Source organism: Passer domesticus, chromosome 5 (assembly GCF_036417665.1).
Source record: "Passer domesticus isolate bPasDom1 chromosome 5, bPasDom1.hap1, whole genome shotgun sequence".
Taxonomy (NCBI): domain Eukaryota; kingdom Metazoa; phylum Chordata; class Aves; order Passeriformes; family Passeridae; genus Passer; species Passer domesticus.
Window position 1 is genome coordinate 48,163,308 of NC_087478.1, and position 18,918 is coordinate 48,182,225.

General features: G+C 40.4%; 1 protein-coding gene across 6 annotated transcripts in view; it reads right to left on the minus strand.

Moving 5' to 3' along the window:
* The window catches only part of GRAP2 (GRB2 related adaptor protein 2), a 99,029-nt gene that overhangs the window by 62,445 nt on the left and 17,666 nt on the right, over positions 1–18,918 (minus strand). Inside the window, exon 3 of one of the 6 annotated variants that reach the window (XR_010362399.1) lies at positions 2,622–3,708. The exons of 3 other annotated variants lie outside the window; for them this stretch is intronic. The gene's annotated coding sequence lies outside the window, so the exon portion shown is untranslated. Of the gene's footprint in view, positions 1–2,621; positions 3,709–3,864; positions 3,942–8,396; positions 8,471–18,918 lie in introns of those variants that run through there. 2 more of the 6 variants (XR_010362402.1, XR_010362401.1) reach the window with 2 other exon arrangements.

Consider the following 18,918-nt stretch of genomic DNA (forward strand, 5'->3'; position numbering starts at 1 on the left):
CAGTCAATATTTTTGTCTCTGTTAAATATCTGTGTCTCATCATCTGAATTTCTCGTGGCTACACAGGCAATCATCTCCTCTCTTGATCATTTTACAAACATTGACACTTGGGCCAACTAGTTCATTACACACCAATACCAGTCAAATACGTTGGAATTTGCAGCTACCTTGTCCTTCTTCCTCCCCTCACAACTTAAAATGGATGAAATGATGTCCTCAGAACAGAGTGACTTGTGTATGAACATTCACTGTGCCGTTTATTGTTTCTGTATTTATTTCTCATCACAGTGTGCAGTGAAGGTGAGCAGAATACTTCCAACAATATCATCAAACTGTTTTGCCAGAAGCTCTGCAGATGAAAGGTGGCTAACAATGCTGTCATGGTGCCTGGAGCAAACAGACATCTTTGCTTGCCCATAGGCATCTTTTACCTTTACACTTTCCAGCTTCTCATGTTCAAAGGCTTATCACTACATTCCATATTGCAAAGTAGAGAACAATGCACTGAGGTATGGTTCATGAAACTCAGCTTCTAGAGACATCCAGTGCACCATGGGGAGAATTCTCCAAAGATATTGAAGGCTAGTTTGGGAAGGATGTGTAGCAGGGGAACTTGTTTGGAAGCAAACAGTCATAGGGAGAGAGGAACATGGGACAGAAAAATAGAACCAAGGATCAGAGCCAACTAACATGAAAGGGGATTTAAGGCCAGGGTGCCTGAAAGGAAAAGTCTTATGTTTACTGAGAATAAATTATTGTTAATATTTTTAAGATCAGTTTTGCATAGTGTTAGCATGATGAAAGCAGTCCCTGAAACTGAGTTTTCTGTATATGGATTTCTAACAGCTGACATGAGCTTAAAATATCTTTTTATGTAGGAGCAGTTCAACTTCTCCCCAATATGTTCTGTGCTTTCCTTCCTTCTACTTCACTGGGAAATCACTCATCTTCTTTGAGGACAGTCCACCTCTGCCTCCTGCTGCCTTGTCTCCTGCACCTCCAATCAAAATCCTCTGGAACATCACCATTGATGTCACTAGCAGATGGCTTAGACAATAAATTAAGGCAAGGGGTGAAAAAAGTATTTGTAGTGGGAACTAGTCAACTCTCAAGAAACCAAGAGCCTATTTTCATGGCAAAATGAATGCTTGTTTCCTTAGAGATGAAAAATGAGGAGGAGTCAGATGAAGGAAATCTCAGTGATTAGAAAGTGAATTGCATTTAGAAATTTTTTTATGTATTCAGAGAGATTTCAGTAACTGTTTGCATTCATAATGAAGACATGAAATTTAAGATATGGAACTGGAGGCTTAGCTTAGCTGTAAAATTGGTTTTAGGTAAGTGTACAGGAAATGTATACAGAAGAAAAAAGTCCTATTGAATTTTATTCCTTTCCTTTGACTATAAAAACATAGGAGAATGTGTTACTATTAATTGTGCATATAAAGCAGGCTGTAAATTTCTTTCCAAAAAGTCTGTGAAAAAACTGTGGGTGGAGGTGGTGGTGCTGCAATGACAAAAAGGTTCATTTTTACTCTTGTTAATGCAATAAGTCATCACAAAAGCTGCTGCAGTAAAAACCAGTTAAAGAACCAAAAGAATGGGAAAAGCTAAACTATACACTATAGGTCTGCAGTCCTCTTGCATTTATCCTGAAGAGAGAAACAATCTTTCTATCATATTAGAAAGCCTTCAATAAATTGAATGGAATGCAGGAAATTGTCACTCTGTTCTATATATTGTTGCTTATCTCTCTTATTGTCAATTTGACTGTATCACATCCAGATTCCTGCCCTCACCACACAAGAAAAGCACAGAACAGAATCTAGCCAGAGGGAGCAATGCAACAGAAACACCCTAACAAATTAATTAAAAAAGCAGAGCTCTAACAGGTCATCTGCATTAATTGTACTTCTCCCATAACCCAAATTTTACATGTTGCCATCATTTGGTATTAATTGCAAACTGGATCATCAATCTCACATACACCCAGTTATATTATCAGCATCTAGAAAGTAAACAGCTCTGTATCTAACTGCTGGACACACATTTACTTGGCAATAATCTCAATTAAATCAAGTCATTGTCTTCCCCAATCTGCTTTTACTGCCTTTTTGGTGGAGATTATGACCTGTACACTCAAACCTTGCAAAACAAAAGGTATTAATACTTTCCCCATGCTTCAGTGTGAAGCCAGCTCATTAGCTTAAAGAGGTGAGGCTTTGAAGCAATTTAGCTGACTTATGAATATCCACACTTGAAATGTGAAAGGGTGTTTTTGTGTTACTATAAGTAGGGAAATTTTAAAATATTTTAAAATTATTACCACTTTTTAATGTTAGAACTTATATTTTGTCAGGCTATTATAAATTAGGCTACTGTTCTTGATTTTCTATCCTGATCTTCACTAAACCTCTTTTCTGTACATTTTGTCCCTGATTACCACTATGGTAGGAAAGCAAGAACTCTAGGAAAAAAGCCAGTGATGAGGAAAGTAATTTACTTAAATAATGACTTGTACTGTGGTAGCACTTAGAGACTCCTATGAGGTCTTCATTTTGCTATGAGCCATGATTTAACAATCAGTCTTTGAAAAGAAAATTTTGTTTTGTGAGAAGGCAACAAGCAAATTGTGAGGAGAGGAAGGGAGCAAGTGACACGATTTTGATTAGATTCATGAACAGCAGAATTGTCTGTGGCTGCCTGAACAGTTCTTGCCTGAGTTGCAGCTTACTGGTGAGTACCTAATTTCATTGCTAGAAACAGCAACAGTACAAACAAGAATACTTCTATTTCAGTCAGGTTTTCTGTGCTAACAAAATGGTGGAAAACCAGCACTGCTCTCATTTCAAGTCCTTCTAGCTTTGCAAACGCAGCCCATGCCACTCTTCCTTGTGCAGTCCAGTAACTGCCGTGTGTATTTCCTCACAAATGTGATCTCAGAACCTCAGCTACATCCCTTAAGAACAGAGAAAAGGTATAGTTCAATTTTTAATAAGCAGCAGCCACCTGAAATTGATGCAAGCTGCTTAGCTCCAGATAAAGCTACAGCAGTTAAACCACAGTTAAAACCTCAAAGAGAAAATGGCTGAGAATCAGGAGTGCATCCAAAAAACCTGCAGATTTAATTGCCTCTCCTGATACACTGTAAGCAAGGCATGACTGCGGTCATAGGAAACTCAAGTAACCTTTATTTCGTTTTCTAGATCTTTCTGTTCTTTGAAAACGAAATTAATTTTGTTGCTCACATTTCCCATGCTGGAGGTTTGCTACCTGCGGTGCATTGCAGTAAAATTCAAGGCTGGCCTCTTTAACAAAACAAAAAATGGGTTATAAATGAAACTGTTGTATTTCCCAAGGGTAGCTTTAAAAACAGATCTAGCAGCTTACTTTTGCCTTTCTCTGTGACCAGAAAGTCTCCAGAACACAAGTTGCCCTGCCTTAAATTACCCATAGCACAGCACTTGAATTTTACCTCCCCTTAAAATGCCTTGCCCTTAAAGAAAACCCACCAAGAGCGCTGCAGATGGCCCCCAGTCATGACACAGAAATGGGATTTTTTGCTTGGTTATGACTAAAGCGGTGACTTCTCTGCTTCTATATTTCCCAGCATCTTCAGTGGTTGCTCTGGGAAAGCAGCTCCAAGTTTGGCAGCAGGGATCTCTCTGAAGGGGGGAATAGCCCTAAAGCATGGGCCTTGGAATAGAGCTGCAGAGAGAAGTCATTCTTTCAGCTGCATTTAGAGATGCTTTTTTTTTTTTTTTTTTTTCCCCCCGTGTACCAGTGCACTAAAGAAGTAATTCTGTGTTTGAATACCAGATTTCTACCCACTGCAAGTTGGGGCAAGTCAGACCTGCAGCCTTTCCTGTAATATTCTGCTCAGTCTCAGCACGGATGAATTATGGTAGTCAGACCACTGGCCTGGTCTTCCAAGCTTTCTCCTAGAACAGACAAGTTTGATGAAGTGCTGCTTTCTTCAAGGTGGGCAGTGACAGTAAGAGTTTTTTTCATCTTCAAAATGTCCAGAGCAACTTGACTCTTCCCTGACTTAAACCAGATTCAGCTACTGAAACTTGGAGTCTAAATAAACCCACTGTCCTACCATTCTCCTTGACCTAGTTATACTCTGGGGTTCTTTTCTTCTTTTAAAAGTTGTTATGGATTTGTTGAACATTTTTGCTTTATTGGGACATCAGTGAGATTTGAGTATGCAATTTTTTCTTAATTAATTTTCCCAGCCCATGAGACCTGAAGCATGCTTGAGGATGACAAACATCAGATTCATTGACCCTTGTCTAAGATGCACCAAAGCTTCTCACAGCCTTAGGAGCAAGAAAAAACAACTTTGAGACACTCAAGCCTTAACTAGAACACTGTACTGCAGTAGTGCAGCAAAAAGAGAACTGCATAAAGCAAAATTATACTGCTTTTAGCTTTCCTATGCCTCCTTGCAGGCACTCAGCCCATTTCTAAGCTCAGTCACAATAATTTCTGAGTTAGTTTCCCTTGATGTCAGAGTAGCAGCTGAGCAATTAATTCTTCTTTATTTCATTTTGAAAATGAAAAAAGATGAGTAGCAAACTCCTCAACTACATTATAGGCAGCTTTTGCAAGCAAAGTAGTCAGATCTATTACTGTTTAGATAAAAGAGAATATATTTCTTCTGAGGTAAAGAAAACAAAAAATAAGTGTTTTTAAAACATTAACTCCCTGACAGTGTAAGTGCAGTGAGCTGCTCTGCATCTTGTGCTATGAAGCGTTTCAAATAATTTCCAGGTACCTTTGACAGACAGAACTGAAAATAACTGTCTAAACAGCCAAATACTTCCATCATCAGTGTTGGGACTAAAGCTGCATTTTCAGACTACATCCTCAGCACTGTGCTTCTCTGAGAAAGACTCTCCTCAGTTACACCTTTTGTTCATAACATTGAAAAGGTCTAAAATTACTGTTGAGCAATACTGAACAGCTAAAGACAGAGCCAAGCCTTCCTTTAATTTTAACAGGTCTGTTAAATGCAGACATCTGGTTTGCAGAGAGCATTTGTTCAGGCTGTGACTTCCTGTGGGTGTCTGGGGATGTGCAGCAGGGTGCAGGGCAGGGTGCCCTCAGCTGCTGCCAGGGCAGGGCGAGTTCACCAAGCCCAGCACTGCACCGAGCTGGTGAGGATGCAGAAGCAGCAGTGCCACATCCACAGATGGCTGACTCAGGGCTAAAGAGCCCTGCTCTTTCCATGGCACCTCCCATGCACAGCTCTGTCCCTTCTGGCTGCCAGCCAGGCACGAGGAAGTAATGAGAGCAGTGCATAAAACCCAAACGTGAGATTGGTCTCTAACCTCTGTCCTTGCTCGCTGGTTTTCTTGCTACACAAATGGATGGCCACTGGAACAGACCTGACTCCTAAAACATATTTAACACCATGGATTGCTGCAAGTCACCCCTAGCTAAGGATTTTGCAGTTGCAGAAAGATCACTGAACACAGATAAATCCCATTCTCTCTTTTTTTCACCCCCAGTGAAAAACGGCTGGTATTGGGGTTGCATGAACAATTTTACCCATCTGTTTCCACATGCAGAACAAAAGTACTTTCCTTTGTCTGATCCAAACCAAGTTTCTTAAAAAAAAAAGTTCAATTCAAACCAAAATATTTTAACTTGTTCTGGGCATCTTTAGTCAAAATTAAAGCAAAGGAAGGGAATGACTATGAACCTTAAGAAATGTGTTCACTCAAGTGTTCACAACTAAAACACAGCTCATGACATAGCTACAATTACCCCACTTCCCAGATTAGTGCCAGGCAATTCACCCCAGTTTTTGGCTCAGTGAATATTGAAATAGTCCCATGCAAAGCAGAAAAGTCAGACCAGGAAATTTCTGAAATGTATTTGAGTGCTAGTCTCATAGAACCTCTCCCTCACATCTAGGATTCCCTTGTGGGTTTGGTACATCTCCTTGGGTAAGAAATGGAATTTTATTTTCTTGGATGATCCTGGGTGAAAATGGAAAACACTAATTCCTTCAAATTCCCTGCTCAGCAAATTCAATGTAAATTCTTGAATTGTTTTGAAAAGATAAAATGAATTACTGAACAAAGTGTCACCAAACCTTTATCTCTGTACTCACTAGACAACAAGATGTCACCAAAGAGGAAAAGTACCCAGGAACTAACATTTGTAGTGTATACTGTCAGTAAGATTAATTTCATGATCTCTGGGAAAAACAGTAATTTATGCCAGCAGCCATCCAGCTTTGTGTTCAAATAGTAAGGAGTAATTTTCATTCCTGGTCACAGATAAGTAAGTTGTGGCAGGCTTCTTCTGTCCATCACAATACCAGCTACACTCTCTGGTTGGTTTCAGCTATTGCTCCTCTCTCAGGTCACTGTATGACCTTTTCCTAGCCCTGTAGATCATGGTCACTGACTTCTGCTTTATTTGAACATTTTTTCTTAGCGCCTGTGATGGGTACAACACCAACCTCCAATGCTAACCACACTGTTAAGAAGACTGTGCTTCTCTTCAGCTCAAAGAGGTGCGAACAACTGATTTGTCACTTATTACCTCAGAAGTGCAGCTTCTTTATCAGGGTTTCTAACCCCTTGGCTACTAGAAAGCTTTGCATGGTCAGGTGGCTGATTCAGTGGGTAATTTGGGCAGGAAGCTGCTTAAGCAGTGCAGGGAGTCTTGCCTTCCATCCTTGTCTGTAAATAAAGACAAACTGGCAATGACTTCAACCTTTTTGTTGACATATCATGCATCACTGAAGAGCTTCACTATATTACAGTGGGGAGGGTTTGCATTTTCGTTTGTTCAGCCCATGGCAGGCAACTCTGGACACTTCAGAAGCTGCCAGGAGACTTTGCTGAAGCCTCATGGCACCTGCAATAACTGCAAGGGCTGTCTGAGCATGGGGCCTGCCTTTGGGGCCCACGTGCAAGCAGCACTCCAGCAGGAGGTGATGGCAACATAGCAGTTCCAGGGAAGGAGGCAACACTGGGAGGTCTTTGCCCAGAGAAGGGAGGGCCCTGCGTGGGCAAGATGGCAGAGTGTTATTTACAACACTTTCACACTCCTGGCTTGTGATAGACAAACAAACCTGTGCTTCTCACAAGTGGGGAGCATGTGAATGTGCTTGAAAAGAGCATCTGAGGCTTCACGTGCTGCGAGAGGCTGCGAGCAGCTGTCCCCAAGCCTGCTGTGAGCAGAGGGTGAGGCTCCAAACCCCTTCTGGCCACAGAGCAGCAGGTCTTACCCAGCTCCTCCTGACACCTCTGGCTTAAGAGACCTTTTCTAATGACAGAGACAAAAGATGTTTTTTCAGTGGGAGCTCCTGCATCCCTTGGAAACAACTCCATATTCTCTCTGTTATTTGCTTCCTGTTCTGAGAAGAGGATATTGCTTGAATATCCTCAAGTAATTAGATATTTTTTTTCCTGATACCACAAAATACACCTCTCTCCTGCCTGGCTGTATACCACATATTCTGATAAAAAGGGTACGTACTCACTTCTACAAACACTTTTTTTTGGCTTTGCTTTTACAGCCTATAATTGCTTTCCAAGGTCCCACTTTGCTGGCTTGTGCTCCTGCCTTCAACTAAAACTGAACACACTTTGTTTTGATAGCCCACTAATCTTCCACTGCAGCACTGTCCACCGAGTCCCAAAGAGACAGTAACACTTCTTGTGTTTTTGGTTTATGCTGAATACACTTTGCCAAAATTAAATTCCTGCCAAACAACAGAATCTGTAAGAACCACAACTATTCCTCTAAAGCAAAGGGATTGTCCTGGCTTTTTTCTTTGTTTTTCATAACATAAATAGCTTTACACATGGAGGTCTTTTTGTGTGGACTCTGCCTTTTTAATTTTCTCCAGTATCTTTCCTTACAGTATTTTGAACTTACTTGAGAGAATGCCCAACCTTTTCTTAGCAATGAGACACTAATTTTATAACAACTTTTGTTTTGCACAAGAAGTATCAGAGCAGTTTTTTCTCTATAGAAGTACATTTGAACCTGTCTAGGTCTCTCTCAACCCAAAAAAAATCAACATCTCAAGGACACAATCCATGAGCTGCTGTATGGGCTACCAAACTTCTCTTTTTAACCATTAGGTTTGTTTCTCTGATGTCTTTTTCTTGGCCTTGAAATGTTACTACTGCCTGATTTTTCATGAAGGACATCAAGACTTAGGGCAAAATATGGATTGCCTCCTCAAACCATTTGCAATCCACCCTCAGATCTCCCAGACTTTCCATCTTTGTGCAAATGTAATACCTTTCAGATTTCTTGAACATGGTTTCATAACTGAGTTTTACTGTTTGAGTTGAAACTATTTAACACATCTAGTGCTTCAAACCCAGCTATTGTCAGAAAATAAAGATCTATTCTGATTGCCTTCCGTTTCTGGCATCCATTCCTTGTAGCAACAAAGTTCTGTTTAAATTCTTTCCAACTGTCTCCCATAATTCTAGGGAAAAAAAAGAATAATTGTCTCAGATGAGGCTTTTAATGTTGCCATTTTTCCATTTGGGGAATTTTAAAATTTCACTTAACTCCTAGTACTATTGTCACTCAGCTGTCATTTAATACCTAATACAAATCTGCTTCATTGAATCTCTGATAAGAAGTGCACACCCTGAGCTGCTGCACAAGAAAAGTGACCTAATTGCTTTAGGTGGCTGGGCCAGAGCTTCTTAATTCACTATAAAACTCAGGGCTAGAAGGCAGCAGAATGAAGGGCAGAATGCTCTGTCATTCCCCCTCTCCTGTCCATATTTTGAGTCACCCAAAACTAATGCACCGAGCCCTAATAGTTGAAGTTTTGTGCACTGATTAAAACACGCCTTTTGTTGTATTGGAAAAGATTTGCAGAAAAACAAAGCGAGTGGTTGTTAAATTCCTTCAGTTGCCCCTTCCCCCCTGCAATCCACCACAGAAGCCAAGAAGGAGATGTCTAAGTATGTATAGGAAAAGCAGGAATAAATGGACCATGACTTCAAGAGTGCCTGGCAGTCACTGGCTCACAGTGGTGCAGTGTGAATGCCACGATCAGCTCTGCAGTGCAGGAATCGGGCTGCGTCCCAGAGCTGGAGATGGTGCAGCCTCAAGTGTCCTGCATCATCTCATCCCTTGGATGAGATCACAGCACACCCTGGCTCTTTCCTGCCTGGGCATATAAAAAGGACCACACACACACACATGTTCTCATCTAAACCTGCAGCTTGGGCAGAGGTCTGGGCACACAGAGCAGGGCAAACTACACTGTGGAGCCCACCCGCTTCAGCTTCGACAGAAATGCTGAGTTCAAGCACTGCCAGCACTCTTGAAAGCCAAAGAGTCTCTTGAAAATCCACAGAAGAATTTAGCACCCCAGCTTCCAAGCATTTGATCTTTAATAACCTTGATATTTTCCCAGTAGGCCTGCTCCCCTTGCTTGCAGAAGGTGACAGCTGTCACCTCCCTTGAGCACAAAGTTCAGGACAGTCCTCCACAGAAGCTGTAGCCAGCCCTTTGCACATAATCTGGTTTGTTGTTTTGTTTTTGGTTTTGTTTTTTTTTTTTCTTTTTTTCCAGGAGGTTTATAGAGCTTCACAGAATTGCAGAGGCTTGTCTGATAGCACATTTGCCTGCTGAACTGTCTTTGCTGTCCTCTCATATCAAAGGAAATGAGTGTTTGAGGGGAGGGAGAAGGATGAAGATGGAGGAGGAGAAAGGAAGGAGATAAATGAAATGAAGGTGAATAATCAAGGCCACCTTTCCTGACATCAGATCAGTTCTGTAGGAAAGTTTTGGGTGGGTAGGCCTGTAGATACACTACAGTGTATTAGCACAAGAACTAGTGAAGAGCTACAAGAGAAGTAAAGGATCAGCACCGATGACATTTTTCAGACAGAACTCTACTTTAAAGAGGTTATACTCATCCACTTCACACCAGATTCACCCCATGTGAAACCAGAAGGCATCAGCTGGCATATATGTGTATTGTTACCTAACTGGAAGACCTTTGGATGTATTTTCTGGTGAAGTTGGAGCCTGCAAGTCCAGAGTGAAAACATCTACCCAAATTTAAGATGCTTAAAGCTTTTTCAAAATGTGCAGATTTTTACAGTTATTTTATATCTTTCCATTACTAGAGGGATATCATTGCCTCATCTTTGTGTAAGAGGTGGAAGATAGAGAAAAGAGAGAATTAAAACCCTGTCTCAAATGAGATATCTGGTAGGACATTGGCCGTTACTGTTAAAGGACATAACATCTCTACCTTTAAATCAGCTCATCAAACAATTCAAATTCCCCACTGTATCAACTGTTTAATACTACAAGCAATTACTACACTGGCCTTTCCATTATCTATGAACTCTATTTCTTTCAGCAATATAATTATTGAAGGCAAGATTTTCTTCACTTGCACATTTTCAAATCAAGAGATAAACTTTTTTTTTTTTAATCCCTAGTCATCCTTGCTGGCTCTGCTTTGTAAACTTTAATGGGATATGGCATATCAGGCTACTGGAGAAATTGCTTACAGAGACAATCTCTGAAAAAATCTAGCTTTCTGAAAGCAAGCTCCGGTTAGAGCACACAAAGAGCAAGGCAGTGTGTGCCTGTAATGAAAGTAAATCAGCAATCAGGAGGAAGCAGCAGCTCAGGTCTGTCCGAACCGCAGGTGCAGGGACTCACATGGCATCAGCTTGTGCAGCCCAGAATTACATTTCAGCTGTTAGAAGAGACTCCACAGGATCACTTCTCATCTCCTGCATGACAAATTGAGCTGTCTCCCCATACAGGACTGTTTCTCATCATTCTGAAGAGGCCTTGATTTGAATATAAGCTCCAAGTCACATGTAAATCTGTGCTTGGTACTTCTGCAGCCAGAGCACTCCATGAACACCACCAAACTGTGCCACAAAAGAGGCAGCTTTGCTGTTGCAGTGATGCACAGGGGATATTCTGGGTTTGGAGATGCCCATGGAAGGTCTGAGAAACCTCCTTGCATTGGGGTCTTCTGCATATCAGTCATGACAAGCCTGTACCTCTTACAATACCTGTGTTGTCTCAGTCAAGAAAAAGTAACTGAGAGAACCTACTAAGGGAGAGAAGCCACATCAACAGACTTCCTACCATTTAAATGAAAGGAGGAAAAAATACTACCATATGCTGTATGGCTTTTCAATTTCTGCAGATGGTACCTTCTGTTGCACGGTTAAAAAAAATATTTTACTCAATTTTTACACAGATCCTACAAAATTTGCACACATCCCTTGTGCGCAAAGTAGAAGAAGGTATGTTTACTCCTCTTCATTTCCCACACTTGCCTTGCACGCCTACAGCTGCATGTTGTATTTTATTCTCTGTCACAGTGAGACAGCACAATGCTGCGGGGCAGCCTCTGGATTTGTATTTTGTCTTTTTATGCAAGCAGCTTCCAATGGTTCTTGCTCTGCGAGAGTTTTCAGGGCAGGCTGGAAATCTCTGCTACCTTTCCTTCTTCACATGGATCTGAGTTTGCCAACGATCACATTTAAGACCATTTGGTGCCAGCAGCTAACTTCCAGGGCTGCTTAGTGAGTGTGCTGTATCAATGTGGGATGAGTGGGTGGAATGTTTTCTACTGTTTCACTTTTTAGGGGAAAAATAGAACTAATCTGGTGGTTTTAGCAGTTGTACTGTTACTGGTACGGACACAGTGATGATGAATAAATTGTTCAGTCTTGACAAGACCTTCATCAGCAACAGCAAGATTGCTCATTAGATTTCACAGCATACACACTTCAACTACATTCTGTGCATCTGTGGTACAGTCAACTGATTAGGACATTTCTTATATACACACAGACATCTTCTTTGACTTCAAGCTTTGATGTTTGTGGCTTAGTTTATAAACAAACAGGAGCCTGAGTCTTGCCATTTTACTTCATTGCTAATGCATAATACGCTGTACTCTGGCTGGAACTTAGTGTGTTGATGGGAATTGCTCCATTAAGAACCACAACAGAATAATCAGAAAAACTTTTTTTGCACGAGGCTGAGCAAAATCAATTTTACTGGTTGGTTTTAGTTTATTATTTCCAAACTGTGATGGGTATTTGTTTTCATGCCAAATGTTTCTGTAAATCACCTGTATTACGATGTATTAAAGCATTGACAATTTGATGGTTTGAATTAAAAGGAGTTACATAAGTAACCCAAAGTCTTTGTGTCATTCCACAGTGCATTACATTAATTGGCAAAAAAAAATATTTTGCCCTTCCAGTACTGACGGGTCCCTTCATGTGTGCAAAGGCAACCAGCATTCAGGGCTAACTGTGGGTGGAAAAAGAAATGTGCTATTTTACAAATGCTATCAGTGTGGGCCTTGGAATCACCCTCTCAAAGGACAGAACAAACATCTGAAGCATGAGATCTTCCTTAATGTTAAAATATTTCTTGAAAAAAGTTTCAAGACTGTTATCTAGAGGAGCAGCAGAATACATTTTCCTCAGGAAATAATAATAAAGTATATTCTGTGATCCTGTGGGTGCATAAAAGTCCTGCCATGAATGCTTTCACCAGGAAAAACCAGCTCTGACTTTCACCTTCTCCTGGGATTTAGTTCACCTGATGTCTTTATGTCAGTTACTAACATGTGGCACAAATGCCACTAAACTTTATAAGAGTTATTTTTCCTGAAGTTTCTGGAAAGGTTCATTGCTCCCTTTCTAATGTAAAAAAGAATTGAATCAGCTGTTGTCCCTGTTTTCTAACCAAGACTAGCAGACCTGTTTGTTTCAAAAGATCACAGGATGATGAATCATGACGAGATGAGAGGCCTGTGTTCAGAAGCTGCAGATTAATTTGCAATATTTGATCACTTCAGTTCACTTCCTAGAGCATTGATCATAAAACCCCACATTAGTGACACCGTGTAAGCACCTATTTTTCTCACTCTGAGATACACGAGGAAAACCTTTTTCAGCAAATCAGGCACTGCCTTGGAACACCATAATAGCAGTTCTGGTTCAACAGCTAATGAAAAATGATTCATAAAGAGTTACTGTTATACAGATACTGGATTGCAGCCATGTGGAAAGCATCTATTTTGTTGATGAATTGGGTTGTTTCACTTTTTTTTTTTTCCCCCAAATGCCATTGCAAGAAAGCTTTCTCATAGTCTTGCTGGTCAGGAACCATTGGCACCCTCTGATCCTATTACAAATAATTGTCTGGGAACATCTTAAACCACTCGGAAGGGACAACATTTTCCTTATCTTCACAGTGGCATACTGATACTGAATAATAAAAATTAACTTCAATAGTTACAAAGTATTTTTTTCAAGTACTGAAATTATAAAAAACAATGTGTTTTTTCTGGAGTATTCTACCACTCTTGTTTCATAGTTGTGTTTGATTTATTTGTTACCATTACTCCTGAGCTAGTGAGAGTTAAATAAAATTGCTAAGAGATTCCCAACCTCTAAACTGTATTTACAATTTTCCCATGATAAAGAAACCCTCACTGTCCTCCTGGACATAAATTTTGCACAGTTCTGTCCTGGCTCAAATGTAATGAAGCCATCAGGGTCTTCCTGACTGTAACTAAGTTACAAGAAGAAAAGCCTCCATTCTCTGTAAACACAGACCATTTAGCAGGAGAATAAGACAGTCTAATCTATGGCAATTTAGCTATCTTAAATATAGCTGTTTTATCATATTTTTTAAAATTCAATAGTAAAAGAATCCCAGGGAGTGCTAGATCATTCTCAACTTCATCAGAATTCACTGAAAAGAGCCTTTTTAGCTGTACTGCCTTGTTTCAGAACCAAGAGTACTGGCATGATAAATTGCTATTGCCTTCATGTCACCCCACACTTAATTTTTCCAAATTGATTTATCTTGAGAAGCAGCAACAATTACCCGAACAGAGTGTTTCCTGTATTGTTATGGATTGTCAAAGCATGTTGGAGACTGATGTGCCCCACTGCTGCACTATATTAATTTTTTTTCTTTTACTAACCTGTTTCATCAATATTACTACTTGTAGGTAACTTTTTGGCAACAGGGATCTTTAGACTACGCAGCAGTCTGAATACATTTCAAGCCTTTCCCACCTGTCGAGCTGTACCATAACTGACAAGACTTACATAATTTCATTTATTAGGCAAGGAGATGGCTTTCAAGTAATTTATCTAGCTGAACTAGAAAATTCACTTTCCTAAATTTCTGAATATGTAGAGGCTTATTGCAATATCCCTTTCTGATGTCAGCTTATAAGTATTCATTCACCTCTCTCTTTTTCATAAAATTGCACAAAATTCTCTGTTGATAGGACTGGAGCTGGAATAAGTCAATAATATATGGGGAGCAATGATTAATTTTCATCTCATTTAGTATATTTTACTTTCCTCCTGTGGGGTTAGTGGCTGGAAGTCTGTCATGCAGTTTCTTTCCAGTTGCACATTTCACATCACACAAACATCCAAGTGATCTTAACATGCATCATTGGAGAAGACCAAAAAAGAGACTTGGGTCACTCACAAGGCCACCTGGGTTCACTTAGTGTTAAGAAATGAGTCCTTAAGAGTCACTGTGTGTGTAGGGGGAAGGGAGTGACATCACTATTATAGGAAACAGTACCATATGGTTTATCAGCAGGTCAGGCTTTATCCTCTGATCACCCCAGTCATGGTTTAACAACACTTAGAAAAATTTTCAGATCGATCATATCGGTGAGGAAACAAAACACTTTCAGTACCTTAGAATGCAGAACTCATTCTGAATGCATAGAATAAGCTTAAACTTAAGATTATGGCCATGTAAACTCTATATTGATTAGTTAAGATAGCTTAGCAGTGAATATTTGCAGATGAGACCTCTTCTCTCCCCATTTAAGTACATCAGGACTGTCCTTCTGATTGCAATATTAAATCTCATTTTTCTTAGGTAATCCAGCACCAGAATAACAAAATAAACTCTTTTTGATTCTTGATGTTCTATTAATGGAAAATAAACCCAGATTTAGCAACTTATACTTATGTGCAATTTGCTATAGTGATTGCAATTTGCTGTTCATTTCAGTTTCCCTTAAATTATTCTAAAGAACTACTTGATGGCAGTCAGTTTTAGACCAGTTGTGGCATGGCACAGCTGGAGCAGACACTTACTGTGGTAATCTCAAATCTTCCTCCTTCACAAATACAAAGGAATTCAACAACATCTTCAGCTAAGATTCTTTTAAAAAGTGGTGGTTTAAAAAAACCTGCCATAGCATAATGGAACTCAAATGATCATTAACAGGCAAAAGAGGAGAAAGGGGTCACCAAAAAAGTCCTTTTGGAATCTGCACTGGGATATGTCCTACTCAACACATACAGAAATAATCTAGGAAAACAATCATATAATGTAATGATAGACTTTCCTGAGAAGCATAAATTAATCAGATTATTAAGGAAAAAGATTCACCACGAAGAACTGTCAAAATACTGAACAGAAGTGTTGTAAAAATAGAGGGGGTACAGTGTAGATAAAGCACCCCTCATTAAGAAAACCAAAAACTTTACACACACTGTGAGTAGTTTTGACAATCACTCCTTTGAAGCAAGGGCTTAGCATCATAAGAGAACTGTGGAAACGTGAGTTCATTGCTCATCAGTGGCCAGAAAGCAAATTTAATGGCATGACCAATTAGGAATGGAATAGATACCAAAGGTGCATTGTTATGCACCTGTACACATTTATGGTGTACCCATATTCTGCATACTGCATCATGTCCCCAGAGTCATGTAACAGAACTGTGAAAGCTAGAGAGAGACATCAGACCCGGCAGGAAAAATAGGAAGTGAGGAAAGACTTGGATACAAAAGCAAACAAGAGAGACATTAAAAAACTCCAAAGAGTAGCCCTTTCAGTAAGGCTTAGATGATCTGTGGAACTCCTTGCCAAAGGATGTTACAAACACCAGAAGTTTACCTAGATGCAAAAAGTGACTGAACACATGTGACAAATAATCTAATCAGTATCACCATATCTAAAAGCACTACCTCTATCCTAGAAGGTCCCTAAGCAGTAATGGGACTAGCTGGCCATCTGGTTTGTCAGGTCAGGTGTTTTTCTGGCACAATCCCATTTGCAGATTACATCAAAAGACATGATCATTTTTATGTTGAGACACTTACACTCTGACCCACATGATTAAAACATCCCCCACACCCCACCTGTGACACATTCCCTTTCTGTGACATTTTTTTATTCGCTGCCTTGCAGGTGCCACTTCCTGCCCTTCAGAGACAAACCAAACTACTTCTCAAGCAGGGGGTTTAAACAGAAAAGGAGATAATATTGCCTCAAACCCAGCTTCCTATGACACCCTGAATCCTCCTTCCAAGAAACAGTCAGCAAGCAAAGGAAAGACACAACCCATCTCGCTCGATCCCTGATTGCCAGTACCAAAAAAAGTCACGATTTCCATCAAAACCCAAAGTCAGGGATCTTTTTCCACACAGTGGCAAAGCTTCTGTGAGGACCATCTAGGCTATTTCATTGAATGCCTCTCAATCTCTGGAAACACTTCAGCGAGCAAAGCAATTCTAAAGCCAACTCCTTCCTCTTGGGACAGCATGCAGGCATCTGGCAAATCCCTCTGTCTTTCTCCAGGGCAAGAGGAGTTTACACAGTCAATGCTACATGGATTTCTTACATCTGTCCACTCACAGTCTACTTCCTAGGGCTTGCTGGATGAGAATCCTCTGCTAGCTCAGCTAACAACATTAGCCCTTCACAGTTTAGTGTCTGTTATTGGCACCACCTTTTGTGGGCAATTCTTACTGTCTCCCCAGGTGAGTACAATACTGAATATGCTAAGTTGCTTCAAGAGAGTTCAGGCTGCCCAGGGTTTAAGTAATCATAATTTAAATAATAATTTTTCAACAGTAGGTCTTTTTATTACAGGCTAAAATCTAGTCATGAATATGAGTAACAATCTTTAACAGAGCATTTCAAAATCAGGCAATGCATTTGTGTGCACTCAGGTGGTTTTAACTCTGTGCAGAGGCTCTGCCTTACCAATCACAAACACAAACCTCTTCAGTTATTGATACTACATGAGCAGCCTCACTGGGGAGACAGCCAGCCCTTCCTTGCCCAGACCCCTCTGTCCTTGAGGGAATTCAAACCTTACAGTTATTCTAGACATGAAGGATTGAAAATGTTCAAAATGAAAGTTTTTCATTTGGCAAAGTGAGAGAGATGTTCTTAGACTGACATGAAAACAAAAAAAGCCTTTGTTTTGTTAGCTAAGCTCAGGAACTGCCTCTTGCTTTCTCCTTGCCACACCACAGCATCATTCATCACTGGGGAATGGCAGTGGCACTCAGAGCACTCGTGCTGCTGGAGAGAGGGCACTCTGCCAGATAAATTTTCATATCCTCCACATGGCTGTTCTCTAGCATGCAGAAAATAATTTCAGAGTATCCTAGGGAGAGTGCCACTCTGAAGATGCTGAAAGATGCACTTTATTCCAGTAGAGAGACATTACTGGCAACAATAAAATTCTGTACATACCCAGAATAAAAGAGAAGCCATTACAATAGAAATAAAGAGAAGAGAAGCTTTTGTCTCAAATAAACTGTTAAAAAAAAAAAAAGAAAAAGAAAAGAACAGAAAAGAAAAGAAAAAAAGCATCCTGAGCATCCTGTATCATTACTAGCAATTGGAAGTACACAGTCAAAAAGCCAATATTGCTTGCTGGAAAAGGCCAAGGTGACAGTTTAAATCCTCTTCTATCTGAAGTACCTTTGAAATTAAGAAATGGATTTCTATTTAAATTATGAATATTATTTTCATAGGCATAATATAATAATAAAAATACTTAACAATCTCAGAAAATGATTGCATCTGATGTGCTTTCTCATGCAAGTCAGAGCAGGGCCTTGTTATGCACCATTATCTTGCATCAGCACATTACAGTGTGACAAGGGCAGACCACTGCCCACAAGGACTCTGTCATGTCTCCTGGTGAAAATGAGCCATAAAACTTTTCTAAAAGAGACATCATTGCATTCCTTCATAGGCAGGGAATTACACCTGTTTCAGACACGCTCCTGCATCCCAAGGAAGAAATATTCTGAACAGTAATAAATGACTGAAGGGTTATTTCCAGCCAGCATAATTAATTAGCTAAGAGGCTGAGCACATCCCCAGTTGGCCCTAGGAGGTAGAGGAAGGATATAAAGGTGGTGTTCTCACTTGCACAGTTAGTCCTCAGTGTAATCTTGTCATTGGGTTGCAAGGCAGTGGTGTAGGAGATAAAACTCACAGGTGGAGAGGGAGAGGAAATCATACGTGACTCCTGAAGCCAGCAGCTGCTCTGCCTGTAAATCTGTAAATCTGCACCTCGGTATGCTGCTGTTTGGTATGCTGTGGGCTGGGTAAGCACTTCTGGGACATAGGTGAGGCCAACATCAAGCCTGGGACTGTGCCAAGGTCAGTGTGGCACACTGTGACAAGTGAGACTATTGTGCCTAGACTTTTTAAGGATTTTTTTTTTCTTTTTTTTTTTTTTTTTCTGTAGGTGAATAGCTGCTCTGGGAAACAGAAACCAAATCCTCATTAAATCTCCAGGCACTTTTGCTGACAGCAGCTCCCATTTAACTCTCAATCCTCTTTCCCCTATTCTGATACCCTCAGGCTACCCTTAAGAGATGAATGCTTCATTGCTCTCCAGCGACAGGCCCTCAATCCCACAGCTGTCACCAGCTGGTGGAGCAGCTCCTCCTCTGTCAAACTGCACACTCCACCCTGCAGGTTACAAAACTCCATCTGAAGGAGCCTGTGAGAGCTCCCTCCTTCCACCGAGAGGAACAGCTCCAAGGTTTCTGCTGGGGCCACTGCTAGTGTGTTGCCTAAAGCTTTTTGCATCTATAAGATATGACCCCTGTGGAA